Here is a 19,977-nt window from a genome sequence, read left to right on the forward strand (position 1 = left end):
TTTTCCATGATAAATTCCTCTATATCTGACACTACAGAATAGTCATCAATTGTGTCAGGAAATCGTATAGACATTAAAACATTAAATGTTACCTGGTCATCCTGAATACGCATAGTAATCTCACCCTTCTACACATCAATAAGTGTTCTTCCGGTTGCTAGAAAAGGCCTTCCTAGGATGATTGGCACTTCTTTGTCTGCTTCAAAGTCTTGAACTAAAAAGTCAATAGGAAAAATAAATTTGTCTACACATACCAATACGTCCTCGATTTTTCCTTCTGGATGTGCTAAGGATCGATCTGCCAATTGAAGTGTAACCGTATTAGGTCTAACTTCACCTATCCCAAACTTCCTAAATATTGACATAGGCATCAAATTTATACTCGCACCCAAGTCACATAGTACCTTACCACAATATGTTGCTCCAATCTTGCAAGGTATGGTAAAACATCCAGGATCCTTCAACTTTGGGGGTAGTTTGTCTTAAAGATACCCATATAAATTGAATTGTAGAAATTGAATTGTAGTCCTTGCCTTCCTTATTTTTGGTTCTAGTTACCCATATAATACACAGATTCTGGGATCGATGGACATTCTTCGAACAAATATCCTTCCCCACAATAGACACATGCTACATTTTTAAATTGATTCGGTGGCTGTGCTACAAAATTATTAAACCCATTAGTGGTAAAATTTTTAAGCATTGAAAATATTGAGGATGCTTGAGATGTGAGTGAAGTAAGAGCATCTACTTCATGTATTCTAGTGACTCGTCTACCTGACATTACTCTATTGGTTTGCCATTGATAATTGTTGCTGGAAATCCTCCCAATGATTTCATAAGCCTCATTATAAGACTTAGAAATGAGAGCACCATTAGAAAAAGCATCCACTACCATCCTCATGTGTGCATTGAGACCATTATAAAATGTCTCAAGTTGGACGTAATGTGGGATTCAGTGATGAGGGCACTTCCGTAATAATTTTTTGTACCTTTCCCATACCTCACACAAGGACTCATCATCCATTTGTTGGAAAGTAGTGATCTCATGCCTTAACTTAGCATTATTGCTAGGCGGGAAATACTTCATGAGGAATCTTTCTGCTAACTCTTGCCATGTGCTAATTGAATTTGGTAGCAATGAGTTCAACCAGGCTTGAGCTCTGTCCTTTAGCGAATATGGGAAAGCTTCAATCGTAATGCTTCTTTGAATACTCCGGCTAACTTGAAAGAATCGCTCACCTCTATAAATAATCTTAAGTGAAGATGAGGATCTTCAGTAGGCATTCCATTGAATTGGTCCACTGTTTGAAGCATCTGGAACATGACTGGCTTCAGCTCGAACTGTTGTGCCTCGATTTCGGGTGTCCTAAAACCCAAATCAAGATCATGAAGCACTGGCATGGCATACTATCTTAGAGCTCTATTCCTATCATCAGCAATAAGAATAGAATTTTGTGCAAGGTCTACTCTGTTTCCTTGATTCAAATTTTTAGGTTCATCTCTTTGGTCCTTCTGTGACTTGCTTGTCTTCTTCACTGTCGAAAAGTTCATTCAATCTCAGGGTCTACAGGGAGTAAATCAATAATTCGGTCAATGCTCATAAACACCTAAAATGATCACAGAAAAATTAATTAAGTTAAAAATTAACAGAAAAATAAACCAAAATGCAAAACTAACAAATTTACAAATAATGACTTTTTGAAACAGTCCCCGGCAACAGTGCCAAAAACTTGAAATGACGGAAATGTCCAAGTGTACACAATTACAAAAAATAATAAAGTGACAAGTAAATGTCGAGTTATCGTATCCACAAGGACTGTGAAAAGAATTATTTATGAATGCAAATTTAAATACACTTTGGTGAAGAAAAATATTTTGACTTGAAAAGGTGATTAAAAACTGGGAATTTAACTAAGTAAAATAAATAAAAATAAAATAAGAGTTTCAAAAGATGATTTTAATCAAGATGACATAATTGTATTAGATTAATTACATTTCTTAACTTAGAATTATTAAACACATGTTCATGTTGTTATGAATAAATTGTCAGCAACTCGATAATTTGCTAACTTATGAACATTCTTACCTACCAAAATCTATTTATCTCTTAACTATATCTCTATGTCAATTCAACCAATTAAACAAATGTTAATAAGCAAATGTGTTATTGTACATACATACTTATGAAATCAAAATAATCTCTTGTACACATTTCAATGCCAATTCAAACAATTAATTCAATCTCATAAGCACATAAAAGATTACCTGAGGTAACTATGTATTTCTACCTTGAAACATTTAATCACAATAATCTTGCAAGTTATGCAAGGCTAATATATCGTTAGATACCGTTGCTAGTTTAATCTTCAGCTACCTTACATGATTAAACATGCACTGATTAAGTACTGTGTCAATTAATTACTATTTCAATCCATCTAAATAATTAATTCATTAGTTACCTTACAATTGTAATGCTAGAATAACTTAGTCATGGTTTCACTTAATCAAACATCTTAACAAGGCCTATAACAACACAAACACAATTTTAATAAATTAAGTACACGAAATGCAATCAACCTAACACGAATTAAATTTAAGTCATATTAATTAAATTAAACATTTCAACATCGTAAATATTCATAGACATGTTCATCATAACAACAACAAAATTAAAAGGATAGGGAATAAGAATCAAATATGGTGTTCTCTTCGTGGCTTGACTAGTTTGCTCCACTCTTCCTTCTCCGCTTGCTGTTGTCGAACCGAGGCTTCTACGAACACTTGAATGATACTCCAAATGGTAGATGAATGAATCTTTTTCAAGATGTGAAATTGGCAAGGGAATGAAGAATAATGGAAACGAAATGAAGAGAGAAAAATGAGAGAGAAGTGAAGAGATGAGAAGCGTTGAGATGTGTTTGAAGTGAACAGCCAATGGGGTATTTATAGGTTGAGATGGCTGCCAAAATTAGCAAAAATCAGCAGCCATAGAGTCCCCACTATAGCAAAACAGACTTTTAACGGCATTTAGACAATAAACGCCACCGTAAAAGTTGCACAATAATGGCGGTTGTAAACAAACGCCGCAAAACATTAGAGCTATAGTGGCATTTTCTACAAAAAAAAAAGCAGAAAACAAGCAAAAGCTACAAATAATTGAGCATTAGCGGCGTTTCTGTAAAAGCACCGCAAAAATGTATATCAAAACACATTGTTTTATCTTTAGCTTTAGTCACATTAGTGGCACTTTCATGAACACGCCATTATATATCGAGTATTAGCGGCGCATTAGAAAAAATGCCGCTATAGATTGAAAATTTGTGGCGCTTTTAAAAAAAGCCGCAAAAATGTTAATCATAACGCATCGTTTCACCTTGAGCTTTAGTGGCATTAACGGCGTTTTTAAGCAAATGCCACTATATATCGAGTATTAGCGGTGCCTTTCGAAAAAACACCACAAAATGTTGAGCAAAACGCATTGTTTTACCTTGAGCTTTAGTGCATTAGCAGCATTTTTAAGAAAACGCCACGATATATCAGGTAGTAACGGCGACTTTCAAAAAAATGCCACAAAATGTTGAGCAAAAGGTATCATTTTACCTTGAGCTTTAGTGGCTTTAGAGGCGTTTTAGATAAAAAAGTCGTAAAAAAATTATTTTATTTTAGGGTTTAGGGTTTAAAATTTAAGATTTAATGTCTATGGTTTAGAGTTTTAAGGTTTTTTGTATAATGTTTATTGTTTTGGGTTAAGGGTTTATATGTTAGAGCTTCGGTTTGGAGTTTAAGGCTTGGGTTTAGGGTTTAAGGATACTGTTTGAAAATTGAAGAACATTTGGATTTTACTGGGATTCATGCCATTTTGTACTACACCCATATTATTTAATATAAGAATATAAAATATATGTTTTGTACTACACTAACATTGGCCACACGAATTCCAAAAAATATGGTTCAGGATTATAGTTTGGGGTTTACAGTTTAGAGTTTAGGGTTCGAGGTTTAGGATTTAGGAATTATGGTTTAAGGTTTATGGTATATTGGTGGTTGGATTTTGGGGTTTGGTTGTCGGGTTTAGGGTTTAGGGTTTAAGGTTGGATTTTTTAGAATATAAATCTAAATAAGATAAATATAAAATATTATTTTAAAATATATATATATCAAAATGGGTTAAATCCCAAAAGCGTGTACATGAACAACGGTTTAATGTTCAATTGTATACATGAACTTTAATTTGATCCAAATCTTGTAAAATATTAACACAATTATTGATATAATTAACATTATTTTTTATTTATATATTGCATACATAAATATTTATATTTATATATTGCATACATAAAAGAAATTATAAACGCCGTAAAACGTATTTTCACGTCAATAGAAAACGGTGTCGTTTTTGTGATGATTGTAGTAGCATTAGCGGCGCTTTACCAGAAACGCCGCTAAAGGTGATGTATTACCGGCGTTTTTTTGGGAAACGTCGTAATATGTGATGTATTACCTGCATGTTTTGAAGAAACGCCGCAAATACCCTTTATGTGTTACAAAGACGGTGCGATTTTGTGCTTTTCTTTTAGTGGCGCCTTCTAAAAACGCCGTAAAGATATATTAGGAGTTGAGGAAACGGCGCTGTTTTTCCTTTTTATTAGTGGCGCCTTATCTAAAACGGCGCAAAAATGTTTTAAATTTTCTTAAAACGGCACCATTTTGTCCATGTTATTAGTGACATGTTTGCCTTAAATGCCACAAGTCTGAGTTTAATGTGTGTGAATCGGCTGCGTTTGTACTAATATTAGTGGTGCTTATTTATAAACGCCACTAAAAGCAATGTTTTCATAAAAAAAGTCGTCATTTTTTCCATACATTTTATCGATACTTAAACCCCAAATATCGTGACTTATACCCCAAAATCCCATTCTCCCCCAAATCCTTAAAATTTCCCCTAATCCCTAACCTTTCCCCAAACTCGACAACCTACAACGTTGCCCTATCCTCTGCTGCATCACCGTCTCCGTCGGTCTCCTCTGCCGCAACCATCAATAAGTTTTCATATCTTTCCTCTGCCACAACCGTCTCTATCAGTACTTGCTTCTTCTTCTTCCCGTCTCGTTCTGGTTTGATCCTTGTCTCATCTTCGTTACTACTTTCTGCTATAATCTCTAATTCTATTTTATACATTACATTACCCTTTTTTTTCGAGTTTAGTAATCTCGTTTACTGAAAAAGACATAAAAAGTGTTGTAATTTCTGGATTGAATTATTTTATTGGAGGGTTTTAATAACAGATTGAATTATTTCTAGATTGATAAACGATTTAAGTTTAAGTCTTCAATAGATGCCGATCTTGAAATTGATTCTTGGGCAACCCTTATTATTTATGAATAATCAATATTTAACAAAAATCATTGATCAAATTATAGTTTTTTTTCTTTTATTATACTTAAATTTGAAAATTAATTACGATATTTTAAATTGTTGTAATTTAATTTAACTACTTTTAAAATGTCTTAGTATTTTAATCGGTAGTTTACGGTGTTAATTATTTATTTTAGCAATGCAAATAATTATACTAAATATTAAATATCAATGTTAAACATAGCAAAGGGAATGCTCTGTCATTTTATGATGGTATTTTCCTCTGTTTCTATTTTTTGGATTATTTGTCAACCTTACAGAAATGTTCTTGGATCTGATTAATGAATTTCTTATTATTTGCTCATCTAGGTAATCTGTTGTCATGAGGACCTATATTTGATTCTATTTTCTTTCCGATGTAACTGATATCTTGCCTAACTCTCCTTTCCTTTTCTTATTGCTTCCTAAATGTGATATTGTGTTATGTTTTCTTTTCCTTCTTAAATTATCATTGTGCAGTTTAGAGCTTTAGATTTCACTGCTTTGTTTGTGGTTTTTAATTCTTCAGTTTATTAACCCACCAATCAAGCATCACCAATTCGCCATTTAACCCCTTTTTTGATGCATTCTTGGGTAGTCAGTACGCACGTGCAGTCTCCGTACTGTCAATAAACTGAGTAGAATGCAGGTATTTTTTGGTAGAACACTTCACACCAAAGTGCATCGGCCTTTGTATGCAATTTCCAACCATGTTTAGCAAGTAAAGCTGAATTGTTCTCCCTAGTTTTTAGAACAGCAACTTTTATCATAAAGCAAATCAGATTTACATATCTTATATAATTTACATAATATAAGTTATGAAATTGTGTAAGTTATTGATAAATTTGAGCATCTTTTTATGATAAATTTGAGCAAATTAGATTTACCTATCTTATATAATTTCATATCTTTTTCTCGCATTGATAAAAGTTGAATTTTATCATAATATAATTTACATAATAAGCTGAGCTGTCATTCCGGAATGCTTCTCTTGACTTTGCTGTCTATTATTATCCTCCTAGCTTAATTTTATTAATGTTGATAAGGCTGGACATTTTATGTATCGTTCCTTTTATTAAGTTTTTATGAATGCTCCTTTACTCTACCAAAAAAAATAAAAATAAAGCTTGAAATATATATGACATTTACGGCTAGTGTATTCAAATATTTGTAGATTCATATATTATTTTCTTCACAGCGATGATTTAAAGTGAAATTATTCTCGGAATAGATGAACACCCCACCAATAGACTATAACTTAGAATTCGTAAATTTATATATTATTGATCTTAATAATATTTATATTGAAATATTCTAATTATTATCTGTAATAAATTTAGAGTAAATACAAATATTAATAATTGAATATCAATTATATATCTAAATCACCTTTACTTTCAAGTAAATACACATTATTTGCATCAACTATAATGGAGACCAGACCAATTCCAATGTGATTACATTAGAAATAAAATGTTTATAATTTCCACCAATTAAATTCAATTTAAAATATTATTTAATGAATAAAAATATTTTATAGTTGTCAAAGCATTGTCTTGTTGCTAGGTTTAATTAAGAAATAAATATTAATATCTTATATAAATTTTAATTTAATGTATAATGTTATATATGAATAAAAATATTAATTTCTAATATTATTTTAAATTTCATAACTTATATAATTTACATAACTTACATAATTTAAAGATTAAATTTCATAACTTATATAATTTACATAACTTACATAATTCATAACTTACATAACTTAAAGATCAAATTTCATAACTTATATAATTTACATAATTTACATAACTTACATGATTTAAAGATCAATTTTCATATCTTATATAATTTACATAACTTACATAATTCATAACTTACATAATTTAAAGATCAAATTTCATAACTTATATAATTTACATAACTTACATAATTTAATGATCAAATTTCATAACTTATATAATTTACATAACTTACATAATTCATAACTTACATAATTTAAAGATCAAATTTCATAAATTATATAATTTACATAACTTACATAATTTACACAACTTACACAATTTAAAGATCAAATTTCATAACTTATATAATTTACATAACTTGCATATTCATAACTTACATAATTTAAAGATCAAATTTCATATCTTATATAATTTACATAACTTACATAATACATAAATATATATCATATCATAACTTACGTAACTTAATTACACTTATAAATAAACAACTTACTCGTGTAATTTAATATCAACTTTAGACTTCAACAACTACGAAACGGATAGGAGTTGGATGAATTTGTCAAGGGTAAGCAATAGCTATCGAAATGGAGTAAAAAATTTTCTAACTTTTGCATTTCAGAATGCAAGCCAAGAGGATACGATTCTTTGCCCATGTAAGTAGTGTGGGAATATCAATTGGCATTATCGTGAAGTTGTCCACAAACATCTAATTTTTGATGGCTTTATTCGGGGGTATAAAAAATGGATTTTCTATAGAGAGTGTACACTTAGTGGAACCTCATCAACAATTAATCCTGGTTATCCTCATAGTGCTTACCATCAGTTTGTTAGAGAAGATGACATGGAAGGTATGTTGCGGGATGCATTTAATATGCGCAGTGATGGTTTGCAATCATTTCCACCTGACTTGGGTGCATCCGATGATTATAATTTTGGTGGAAATACTTTCACCCAAACGGGAAGAAGTGTACCTGATGAATAGCCAAATGAAGACGAGGCGAAGTTCTACACGTTACTTGGTAAAATGAATGAAGAACTTTACGAGGGATCAAAATTTTTAAAAATGTCCTTCTATATTCGTCTTTTTCACTGAAAATGTTTGGGAGGGTGGACCGGAAACTCATTGACAATACTGTTAGAGTTTTTGAGAGACATGTTTCCATTTGCAAAAAAATCCCTCATTCATGCAAAGAAATGAAGAAACTGATAAAAGATTTAGGCCTTAGGTACAAGAAAATCCATAGTTGCCCAAATGACTGTATGTTGTATTGGGGCGATCGGAAAAATGAACAGTGCTGTCATGTATGCGGTCAATCTCGTTGGATAAATAGAAGTACAGAAGATGGTAACGAGGACAAAAATGATGCACAGTTAAGGAAGAAGCCAAATAAGATTTTGTGGTATTTTCCGCTAATACCAAGGCTTCAAAGGCTTTTTATGTCGTCAAAGACAACCGAGTTTATGACGTGACACCATGATGGACAAACCGATGATGGATTGTTAAGGTATCAACCGAGTTTATGACGTGACACCATGATGGACAAACCGATGATGGATTGTTAAGGTATCCTGTGGTTTTTTTAGCTTGGAAATCATTTGACAGTAAATGTTCAAGCTTTGCAAGAGATCCTCAGAGTATGAGGCTTGGGCTAGCATCTGATGGATTTAATTCTTACAAAACCATGAGCACTACGTATAGTACTTGGTCTGTAATGCTTGTTCCTTACAATTTGCCTCCATGGATTTGCATGAAACAATCATCCTTTATCTTATCTATGATTATCCCTAGAGAGAAAGGTCCTGGAAATGATATTGACATTTATTTGCAGCCACTTATTGAAGAGGTAAAACAATTATGAGCTGGTGTTAAGACATATAATGTACTGAGAAAGGAGAACTTTAATTTACATGCAGCTTTGATGTGGACTATTAATGACTTCCCGGCTTATGCCAATTTATCTAGTTGGAGTACCAAGAGACGTTATGCTTGTCCTTTTTGTGCTACGCAAACATGTTTGCAGTGGTCATATAACGAGAAGTTCTCTTACATAGGGCATCGTTGGTGGTTATTGGGAAATCATAGATTTAGATTTTAGAGTAGTCTGTTTGACAGTACAGAAGAGTTTAGAGAAGCTCATTCGCAGACCGGTGGATCTAAAATCTTATTCATGTTGAAAGATATGAATTTCATTTATGGGAACATGAGTCAACCGCCCAACACATAAAGAAATAGAAGATCAAGGGATGAAGCTGATGATGAATCTGATGAAGAGGATAATCCTAATGAGGCGGACTTATGGAAAAAAAAGAAGTATTTTTTTGAGTTACCTTATTGGGAGCATCACATTTTACGACACAATCTTGATGTCATGTACATTCAGAAAAATGTCTGCGAGAACATCATTGAGACAATTTTTAATGTCGATGGAAAATCGAAAGACAATCCTTAGAGTCGACTTGATTTAGTCCACATGGGAATTCAGCGTGAGCTTCATCCCCAAGCACTTCGGAATGGGAAATATCAGTTTCCGCCATTTATTTTTTTAATGTCAAAGACGGAGAAAGAAGTGTTCTACATGGTGTTGAAGGATATAAAGGTCCCAGATGCGTATGCATCAAATATATCTCGATGTGTGAGTCTTAAAGATTGAAGACTATATGCCTTAAAATCACATGACTATCACATCTTGATGCAAGATTTATTGCCAGTTGCTATGCAGTGTTGTATGTCGAAAAAGGTGACGTCTTGTATAATTGAACTATCCAATATAGTGAAAGCCATTTGTGGCAAGGTTTTGGATGTTCAAGAACTTGAGACACTACAAGATCGAGCGGCATTGACTTTATGCAATTTGGAGAAGATCTTCCCACCTTCCTTCTTCACTATTATGGTGCACTTGATAATCCATCTCCCTCATGAAGCAATACTTGGTGGACCCGTTTTCTATTGAGGGATGTATCCCATAGAAAGGTGTTAATTTATTTGTAAATTATTCCTTCATTCAGCTCAATGCCTTTAGTTACAAATTTTGATAATGTTTTATATCGTGTTTAGGTTCCTTTCCAAATTGAAGTCTTACTACCGCAATAAGCGTTATCCAGAAGGATCAATTGCTAAAGGCTACTTGGCAGAGGAATGTATGACATTCTGTTCAAGATATTTGGAAGATATTGAAACAAGACTGAACAGACAAAGTAAAAATGATGGGCTCATTGATCATAACTTCGCCGAAACTTATTTATTTCAAAGTTATGGAGAACCAATCGGCAAAGTTGAAATTGCAGAATTAGATGATAGATCGTGGGTACAAGCACATCGATATGTTCTGTTTCACCACGATTCAATGGAACAATTACGGAAGTAAGTTCTAGAATTTGATATGAACAAGAATTTCTACAATTAAGCAAGTATGCTCGTAACATTGTATCAACCGAGGAGAAAATGTGTGTTACATATGAAGATGGGTTGAACGATGAGATCTGGTTGGTTGTAGCAACACTAAAATTACGAGAATTTGTAAAACTATCCAAGAGAGCATAGAAGGTTGAGGAGATTTGTAAAAGTAAATGACAATTAGATTCAAGATTCAGAAAATATAATAAGAGAGGGTCGTTCAAGCCTGCTCAGTTGTCTCTCTCAAAGAAATTTAGAAATGACACAAGTAGGTCAGTTGCTTCTTCAGAATTTGTTAACCGAGAGAAACCGAGACAAAATAATTTCCAAACAATCAATACTCCAGCGATGAGTGTTGGAAGTGTAAGAAATGTGGAGAGAACTGTCCTGATGTGTTATGATTGTATTAAAAGACATTTTGGTGAGTGCTGATCAAAATTGGGAGCTTGTGTCTGTTGTGGAGCTATCGGCCATTTTCTCCGTAATTGTCCCAAGAAGCAAAGGATTTCGAGAATCAATCAAATAAACTTGAAGCAACCTCTCATAGGTGTAGAAGATCTGGAAATGCTATAAATACTACTCCTGGTAGAGGAAAGAATAGTGAGATGAATGAATAGTCAGAAGCAATAACAACGACTAGAGCGTATGTAATCTGTGCTCGAGAAGAAGCTACAACTCCAGATGTTATTGTGGGTACTCTTTCTCTCCTTGATATTAATGTATATGCATTGATTGATCCTGGATCAACTCATTCGTACATATGCACTACATTAGTAGATAGAACGAAAATCCCTGATGAATTTACTGAATATAATGTTAAAGTTACAAATTCTTTAGGTCGGTATGTTCTAGTTAATCAGTTATGTAGGTCTTGCCCACTGAAAATTAGGGGTTATGTCTTTCCCGCTAGTTTGATGCTCTCACTTTTTGATGAATTTGATGTAACTCTAGGAATGGACTGGTTAACACATCATGATGCTATTGTGAATTGTAGAAGAAAATATATCTTGCTAAAATGTCAGGATGGTAAGTGGGTCTGATTTGAATCAGACAGATTGGATGGTACATCTAGTTTAATATTTGTTACTATGGTACGTAAATATGTTAAAAAGGGTTGTGAAGCATATCTCACTTATATAGCTGACTTTAGAATTTCAAAAACGAGACTAGCATCGGTTCCAGTGGTATGTGAATTCTCAGATGTATTTCCAGAAGAGTTTCCTAGGCTACCTCTAATTCGGGAGGTTGAATTTGGAATTGAATTGATGCTGGGAACATCCCTGATATCTGTAGCACCATACAGAATGCCTCTTATAGAATTGAAAGAGTTGAAAGCACAGCTACAAGAGTTGACAGATAGAGGCTTTGCTCGACCTAGCTTTTCTCCTTGAAGTGATCCTGTTTTATTCGTCAGGAAAAAAGATGGATCTATGCGGTTATGTATCAATTATTGATAACTCAACAAAGTGACGATAAAGAACAAATATTCATTTCTGCGTATTGACAATCTGTTTAACCAGTTAAAAGATGCAACAGTATTTTCGAAGATTGATCTTCGTTTTGGCAATTACCAGTTGTGAGTTAAATATTTAGATGTGCCAAAAACTGCATTTAGAACCAGGTACAGACTGTAACACCCTGAATTTCGGGCCTAGAAGAAATAGTTTTTGAACAACGGAAAAGTTAGAAGACTACGCATAAATATTTAGTTGTGCAAGGAAGTAATATAAATGAATGTCTGCTTTAGTGGCTAAGTGATTTAGGAGTGTTTGGAAGTGTCTGAGAAGTCAAGGGTTCAAGCCTTGGCTTATGCAAAATTTTTATTTTAAGTGAATAAAATCCTTGGATCTCAATAGTAGGTTCTTAAATTATTGTGGTTAAAATATGATACAAAAGAGCTTGTGGTCTAGTGGCAAGGTGGCGTGTTGTGTAACTATGAGGTCTGAGGTTTAAAACCTAGGTTATGCAATGGTGTATTTATTTTGCTGCTTGAGCTATGTAGGTGGTGGAGTTGGACTAAAACACAGCTAATGGGAGTTTGAGTAGAATTAGAATGGAGTTGTTGGGGGAGTTGAGGAGAAATCAGTGGAGTAGTTCAAGGAGGGATAAGGGGAGAGATACTAGGAAAAGATCAAAGGAAGTGAGGGGAGAGGGAGAAGTGTGCTGAAAATGGACTTTAGTACTCTAGAAATTCGGCCAGAGGGGAATACTGCTCAATTTGGTATACATTTCATTTCGGTTTTGTGTGGTTTTTCCCTCTTTTTGCTTAAAGGATGAATGTGGTGAGGGGTTTTTGCATATTCTGCTGTTTCGTGTTTGGCAACCTCTCTTTGGTTGAATATTGCCTCTCTCTCAAATTGTCTCTTCTTCTTATCTTCTCTTTTTTTTCATTCCTTTTTTCTTTTCTCTCTACCAAAACCTCTTCGTTCCATAAACCATTTCTCCTCCCTTCTTTCCGGCTTGCTCTCCTTCTTCTACCCTCATTGTGCTGACTTTCTTTTCCTTGCTCCCTGCCGGTTTTGTATACCATTCCTATTCTTTGATTTTATACTTGTGGTAAGTTGGTGTTCGTTTTGGCTTAAATTGTCCTAGTAGATAACTTTTATTAAGGGGTTTCGATTGGATTGTAGGTGATAACCCCGAGATCTAGTGACCAACGTTGTTCCGGTTAATGAAGTGCTTAGGGATTCGGTTGTTCAATTAAGGTAAGTGGCTGTCGATTAAGAAGTTATCTGTATTGAATAGGGTTTTTTTTAAATTCAATTGATATGTGATTAATCGAGTGTTACGGGTGAACATAGGTTCGGAAGTGTTCGAGGATTATCTGCGCATCTTCTCGTAAACAAGTGTGTAAACACCCCACTGTAATTGTAGAATGACAAAAGCTGAAAAGTCAAAAAATACGGCGTTCGGTACCACACGAGTGTGAGATCGCTTGTGTGGTAAGCCAAACCCACGAACCATGGGCGGTTAGCTATAGAGGCCTCAATGAGCATTTTCATGGGTTTAGGCTGTAATGGGCCACATTGGGCCGAAATGGGTCGTGTGGGCTCAATGGGCTCGTGGGCTCCACACTGATGAAATCCACGATTGTGGAAAATACTGGACTAGGCTATGTAGATCTCATAACCGTGGCGAAATCTGGGATGAACTGGCTGCACGAGCGTGTGGGCCCACTTGGGCCGAGTAATGAGCCTTGGGTCATTTACACTGTTATGACCATTTAGGTTACTTGAGTTGCTCGAGGTGACTGCGAAACTTTCCAGAGGTCTATATTTGCACCGAGACCCTAAAATAGGTAAAATGACCAAAATACCCCTATAGGGTAAAATGATCGAAATACCCTCATAGGGTAAAATGACGAAGATACCTCCATAGGGTAAAATGACCGAAATACCCCCATAAGGTAGAATGACCGAAATACCCCCATAGGGTAGAATGACTGAAATACTCTCATAGGGTAAAATGATCGAAATACCCCCATAAGGTAAAATGACCGAAATACCCTCATAGGGTAAAATGACCGAAATACCCTCATAGGGTAAAATAACCAAAATACCCCATATGGTAAAATGACCAAAATACCCTCATAGGGTAAAATGACTAAAATACTCCCATAGGGTAGAATGACCGAAATACCCCTATAGGGTAAAATCACCGAAATACTCCCATATGATAAAATGACCAAATACCCCTATAAGGTAAAATGACCAAAATATCCCCATAGGGTAGAATGATTGAAATACCCCCATATGGTAGAATGACCGAAATATCCCTATAGGATAGAATGACCGAAATACCCCTATAGGGTAGAATGACCGAAATACCCGATAAGGTAAAATGATCGAAATACCCCTATAGGGTAAAATGACCAAAATACCTCCACTGGGTAAAATGATCGAAATACCCCCATAGGGTAAAATGACCGAAATACCATCATAGGGTAAAATGACTGGTATACCCATATAGGGTAAAATGATCGAAATACCCCTATAGGGTAGAATGATCGAAATACCACCATAGGGTAGACTGACTGAAATACCCCTATAGGGTAAAATAATTATTATACCCCTAGGAGATGAAATGACTATTATGGCCTTATGTTATGTATGATTGATTTGCTTTATAATATGTATGATAATGATTGAGCATGACATTTTGCATACACATACGATATTATGTCACGATATATTGCATGGGGATGGGTTGTCATTTTGGAGGAAGTGTATCGTACTGATAAGGTTGCATGGGTCACCCAAGACGACTGTGGACCTACTGATGGCTATATACCGTTTATTTTATGGTAGCTTTGCTACAATACTGTTTAGTACCGTAGCCAGTGCTAATCTTGGTGTGTCTGGTTGGGTGGGTCAATTTTATCCTCACATGGTGTGTTTTTCAAGATAGAGTGGTGTGTAGAGGCTGGATTGGGTAGGATTTCTAACTGTATATCTACACTAATTAAAGATATTATACTGTTACTGCATCGATTAATGATATTACATACTATTCACTGTATGATTGATATCTGTTACTATTATGGGCCAAGGCCCCACTAATACTATTACTGAAATTGGGCAAAGGCCCTACTGGTTACTGGCATTGTGATGGTCTCAAACCCAATCCTTTACTGCTATGGGAAAGGGCTTAGGCCCACACTGAATTGGACTATTATTGTATCGGGCTCAGGCCCAAAATGTATTTATCTACTATTTAATTGATTGTTTGCTTGTTAGGAGATTTCACACTGAGTTTTCGTAAAATTACCCCTCTATTTAACTGTATAGGTAATGCCCAGTTGTAGGCGAGTCAGTGCTGCGAAGGACTCGATGATGGCCACACAACCGCATCAGCTTTTGATTTATAAGTAACTGAATTTGAGTATTTTTATGTAAAAAGGCCTTTTTAAAGTTATAAGCTTTGAATTGGGGTTTTATTTATTTAGTTTGATATAAACTGCTAGTTTTAGAAAAAGACAGGTTTTCAAAAGGTAACTATTTTCAAAGACACCACGTTTTTGCAACATTTCCTAAAATTAAAAACTTTCGCAAATAATGAGATTTTGGAAAAAAATTATAACATTTTAAAGTGACTAGCTTTTAATGATGCATGCTTGGAAATGAACAACCCATTTTGGAATCATCGTTTAATAACAAAATGATTAATTGATTTTAAGGATTTTAATGACAACAAGTTTTATGCTAAACACCTCAATGTGACACCACCAGATTCGGCCATAACGTCTAAGCCGGGTAAGGGGTGTTACATGGACATTATGAATTTTTAGTGATGCAATTTGGTTTAACCAATGCCTGCAGTATTTATGGATCTGATGAACAGAATTTTTAAACCGCATCTAGATCGATTTGTTGTGGTTTTCATCAATGATATTTTGTTTTATTAATGGAGTGAATTCGAGCATGCTGAACATCTGTGAATTGTTTTGCAAACTTTATGCGAAAAACAAGTATTCGCTAAGTTTAGCAAATGTGATTTTTGGCTTCAAGAAGTTTATTTCTAGAACATGTTGTGTCGACAAATGGCATTAAAGTAAATCTGAGTAAAATTTCAGCTATTATTAGTTGGACGCCTCCGAGAAATATATCTAAGATTAAAAGTTTTCTGGGACAAGCTGGATATTATAGAAGATTCGTTAAAGGATTCTCGATAATAGCTACACCAAAGAGTCGACTATTACAAAAAGATGTGAAATACGAGTGGTCCGAGAAGTGTCAGCAAAGTTTCGACCAGTTGAAAGCACTGTTGACCGAAGCACCCGTTCTAGTTCAGCCTGAATGGGGTAAAAAATTTGTGATTTTTAGTGATACATCTTTAAATGGTTTAGGCTATGTTTTGATGCAGGAAAGCAAAGTAATAGCGTATGCTTCCCAAAAACTGAAGTCGCATGAAAAGAATTATCTGACACATGACTTAGAATTGGCAGTTATTATGTTTCCGTTGAAAATTTGTCGATACCATTTGTCCCGCAAAAAATGTCACATTTTTACTGATCATAAGAGTTTGAAGTATTTAATGTCGTAGAAAGATTTGAGCCTGAGATAGCACAGATGGATTATCATCCGGGAAAAGAAAATGTAGTGACTGATGCTCTGAGTAGGAAATCTTTGTTTGCTTTGTTGAATACGTAGTTGTCATTGTCTGTTAATGGTTCGATTTTAGCTAAGTTAAAAGCTAAACCATTGTTCTTACAAGAGATTCGTTAGGCTTAGAAATGTAATGATGTTTTTGTAGCTAAACGAAAATCGTGTAAGTCGACTCCTAATTCAGATTTTTAGATAGGGTTCGATGATTGCTTACTTCTTAGAGGCAGAGTTTGTGTACGAAAGAATTCAAAAATCATTCAGAGAATCTTGCACGAAGCTCATAGTGGTAGCTTGTCTATTCATCCGAGAAGTAATAAGATGTACAGTGATTTGAAACAAATGATGAAACGCGAGATTTCAGGATTTGTATCAAGATGTTTAGTATGTCAACAAGTTAAAACTGAACATCAGGTACCTTTTGGATATTGCAGCAAGTGATGATACCGGATAGAAATGGGATCAAGTTGCAATGGACTTCATATAAGGTTTACCCCTATCTCTAAGGAGGAAAGATGCAATTTGGGTTGTTCTTGATCGTCTGATAAAGTCTGCACACTTTATTCCAGTGTGTATAGATTACTCCTTTGAAAGATTAGTTGAGTTATATGTTTCTGAGATAATTAGATTACACAGGGTGCCAATCTTTATTATTTCAGATAGAGATCCACAGTTTCCATCAAAATTTTGGAGAAAGTTACAAGAAGCTCTTGGCACGCGATTACGGTTTAGCACTACATTTCATCCTCAGACCGAAGCTCAATCTGAGCGAGTAATTTAGATACTCGAGAATATGCTTCGTTCTTGCGTATTAGAGTTTGAAGGCAACTGGGAGAAATATTTATCGTTGGTTGAATTTGTGTAAAGTAACAGTTATCAGTCGAGCATAAAAATGGCATCGTATAAAGCTTAGTATGTGTAAACGAAAAAATATATAGGATTTTTCCTATATAATTCATCACCTTTTTACTTAAATTTGTTGTTAAAACCAAGTAATTGTTTAATAAATGAATGAAACATGTGAAAATATGAAATTATAACATAGAATTATAAAAATGTGATTTTATGTTTTATTATATAGTTTTCATGCATAAAATGACTTATTTTATATTAATTTAAGCATATTATATTTTTAAGCTATGAAGTGGGCCATGCATGGTTAAATTAAATAATAAAATATAAAGTTATATTTAATAGTTCATTTTAAATATTTCATTAATAAATTGGGTTTTAATTAATTAAGTAAAATTTGGTCATCTAAACTATCTACTATTTTTTGGACAGGTTTGAGACGTTTTCTCTAATTGTAAAATCGTCCAATTTGAGGACCAAGTCAACCCAATTTTCAGCTGCACATGGCTGACCATAAATCAATTTTTAGTTTAATTGCCCAAGGTCCTTAAAGAGTTAAAGAAATAGATTTTCCCGAAGATTTTCCGGTGACTGAGTCTTAGTCCTGAGTTGTTGTGGAACTCAAATTGACCAAAAATCAAGGAAGAATTAGCTGCATTTTCTTCATTCATGGCTGGCCACTCTTGGAAGAAGATTTATAAGATGGGCACTCCTATTTTTAGCAAACTAGCTCCCTTGCCTCACCTATAAATAAGAGCTCATTTCTAACTTTTTCAATCATCCCTTATCCCTTATCCATCATCCATCATCCCTCACTCATTCTCTCCTCTCTCAACTTTCTTAGCTCTCACACCTATCATCATCCTTGCATCAGGATTTTTAGAAAAGTTAGGCTCTTAAAAAACCCTTCGTTAGCCACCTTAGAGAACCATCAGCAAAGGAGTAAAGCAAAGAAGCAAAGGAGTCTCGTTAGTCAGACTCTTGGGTGACAGCCACTCTGAAATGGGTTTACTCTTTCTTTTCTTTAATTTAATTTGAAGATGTTTTCTATGTGTTCTATGTTCTTGTTTACAACAATGATACCTTAATTTTATTTAAGCTAGGATGATTATTTTAATTAAATAATATTTGTTTGATTCATGCTTATAATGTTTGTGCCTCAATCGATCATCTTTTCAATTAAAATCAAGTCTGTATTTCATTCATACGTGATTGGAATGCACCTGAAGTAGCTGAGCGATCCTGACCAGACTGCGACTAATGGACACATAATTGAAATGTGCATACCTAATTTAGATCCTGACCCGATTAAATTGTAGGTTGCATAACAACTCTGACCAAGCTCTATTATCTGCATAGTTTTTTAGATTTATGTGATTAAATTGTTTCAAACCTGACACGTCCCTGTTATTTATTTCCAATTTTATTTATTTCTAACATTAATAATTTATTCTTTTTAATTTTTGTGATAGTATTCTCAGGTGTTTATGAGCATAGATTGAATTATCGATTTACTCTCTGTAGACCCTAAAATTGAGCGAACTTTCAGACAAAGAAGACGTGAATGAAAAGCTCAAAGACAAGTCAAGATGGACCTTGAAAATCAGAATCAAGACAAATGTAATAAAGCCGATCATGTATGAAATCCTATCCGCATTGCGATGTTATGGATCGATGCATCAGACAATATGCTGTGCCACTTTTCAGTAAGCTAAACCCAGGAATCAGAAGGCCAAATATTAAGGCAACCCAGTTTGAATTGAAACTAGTGATGTTTCAAATGCTACAAACGGTGGGCCAATTTAGTGGTATGCCCACGGAAGATCCACATCTCCACCTTCGATTGTTTATGGAGGTGAGTGATTCATTCAAGATAGACGGTATAACTGAAGACATACTGAGGTTGAATTTATTTTCGTACTCGTTGCGAGATTAAGCACGAGTATGGCTCAATTCATTTCCACTAAGTTCCATATCTACATGGAAAGAATTAGCAGAGAGATTTTTGGTTAAGTATTTCCCACCTAGCAAAAATGCTAAGTTGAGGAACAAGATCACAACTTTCCAACAATTGGATGTCGAGTCTTTATATGAGGCTTGGGAGCGATTCAAGGAGTTAGTTCGTAAGTGTCCCCATCATGGGATTCCTTATTGTATCTAGTTGGAGACATTCTATAATGGTCTCAATGCACATATAAGATTTATGGTAGATGCTTCCGTGAGTGGTGCAATTTTTTCTAAGTCATATAATGAGGCTTATGAGATCATCGAGTGGATCGCGAGTAATAACTATCAATGGCCAACAAATCGAACAGCTTCAGGAAGATGTGTAACTGGAGTTCATGAAGTTGACTCTTTCACTTCATTATCAGCTTAGGTATCGTCTATTTCCTCTAAGTTAAAACAGTTAACCACTAATAGTACTAATAATTTTGTAGCTCAGCCACCAAGTCCGTTTGAAGTAGTTTCCTATGTGTACTATGGGGAA

General features: G+C 34.4%; 2 non-coding genes across 2 annotated transcripts; one reads left to right on the plus strand and one right to left on the minus strand.

The window, feature by feature from the left end:
* The first annotated feature begins 953 nt into the window (after positions 1–953).
* Positions 954–1,060, plus strand: LOC121220452 (small nucleolar RNA R71). Its single transcript, XR_005917654.1, has one exon. It is a non-coding gene; the product is annotated as a small nucleolar RNA R71 (small nucleolar RNA).
* An 18,467-nt stretch (positions 1,061–19,527) lies between these two features.
* Positions 19,528–19,634, minus strand: LOC121220707 (small nucleolar RNA R71). The gene has a single exon (XR_005917924.1). It is a non-coding gene; the product is annotated as a small nucleolar RNA R71 (small nucleolar RNA).
* Between the last annotated feature and the right edge of the window lie 343 nt (positions 19,635–19,977).

The sequence above is a fragment of the Gossypium hirsutum genome, chromosome D08 (assembly GCF_007990345.1).
Source record: "Gossypium hirsutum isolate 1008001.06 chromosome D08, Gossypium_hirsutum_v2.1, whole genome shotgun sequence".
NCBI lineage: Eukaryota > Viridiplantae > Streptophyta > Magnoliopsida > Malvales > Malvaceae > Gossypium > Gossypium hirsutum.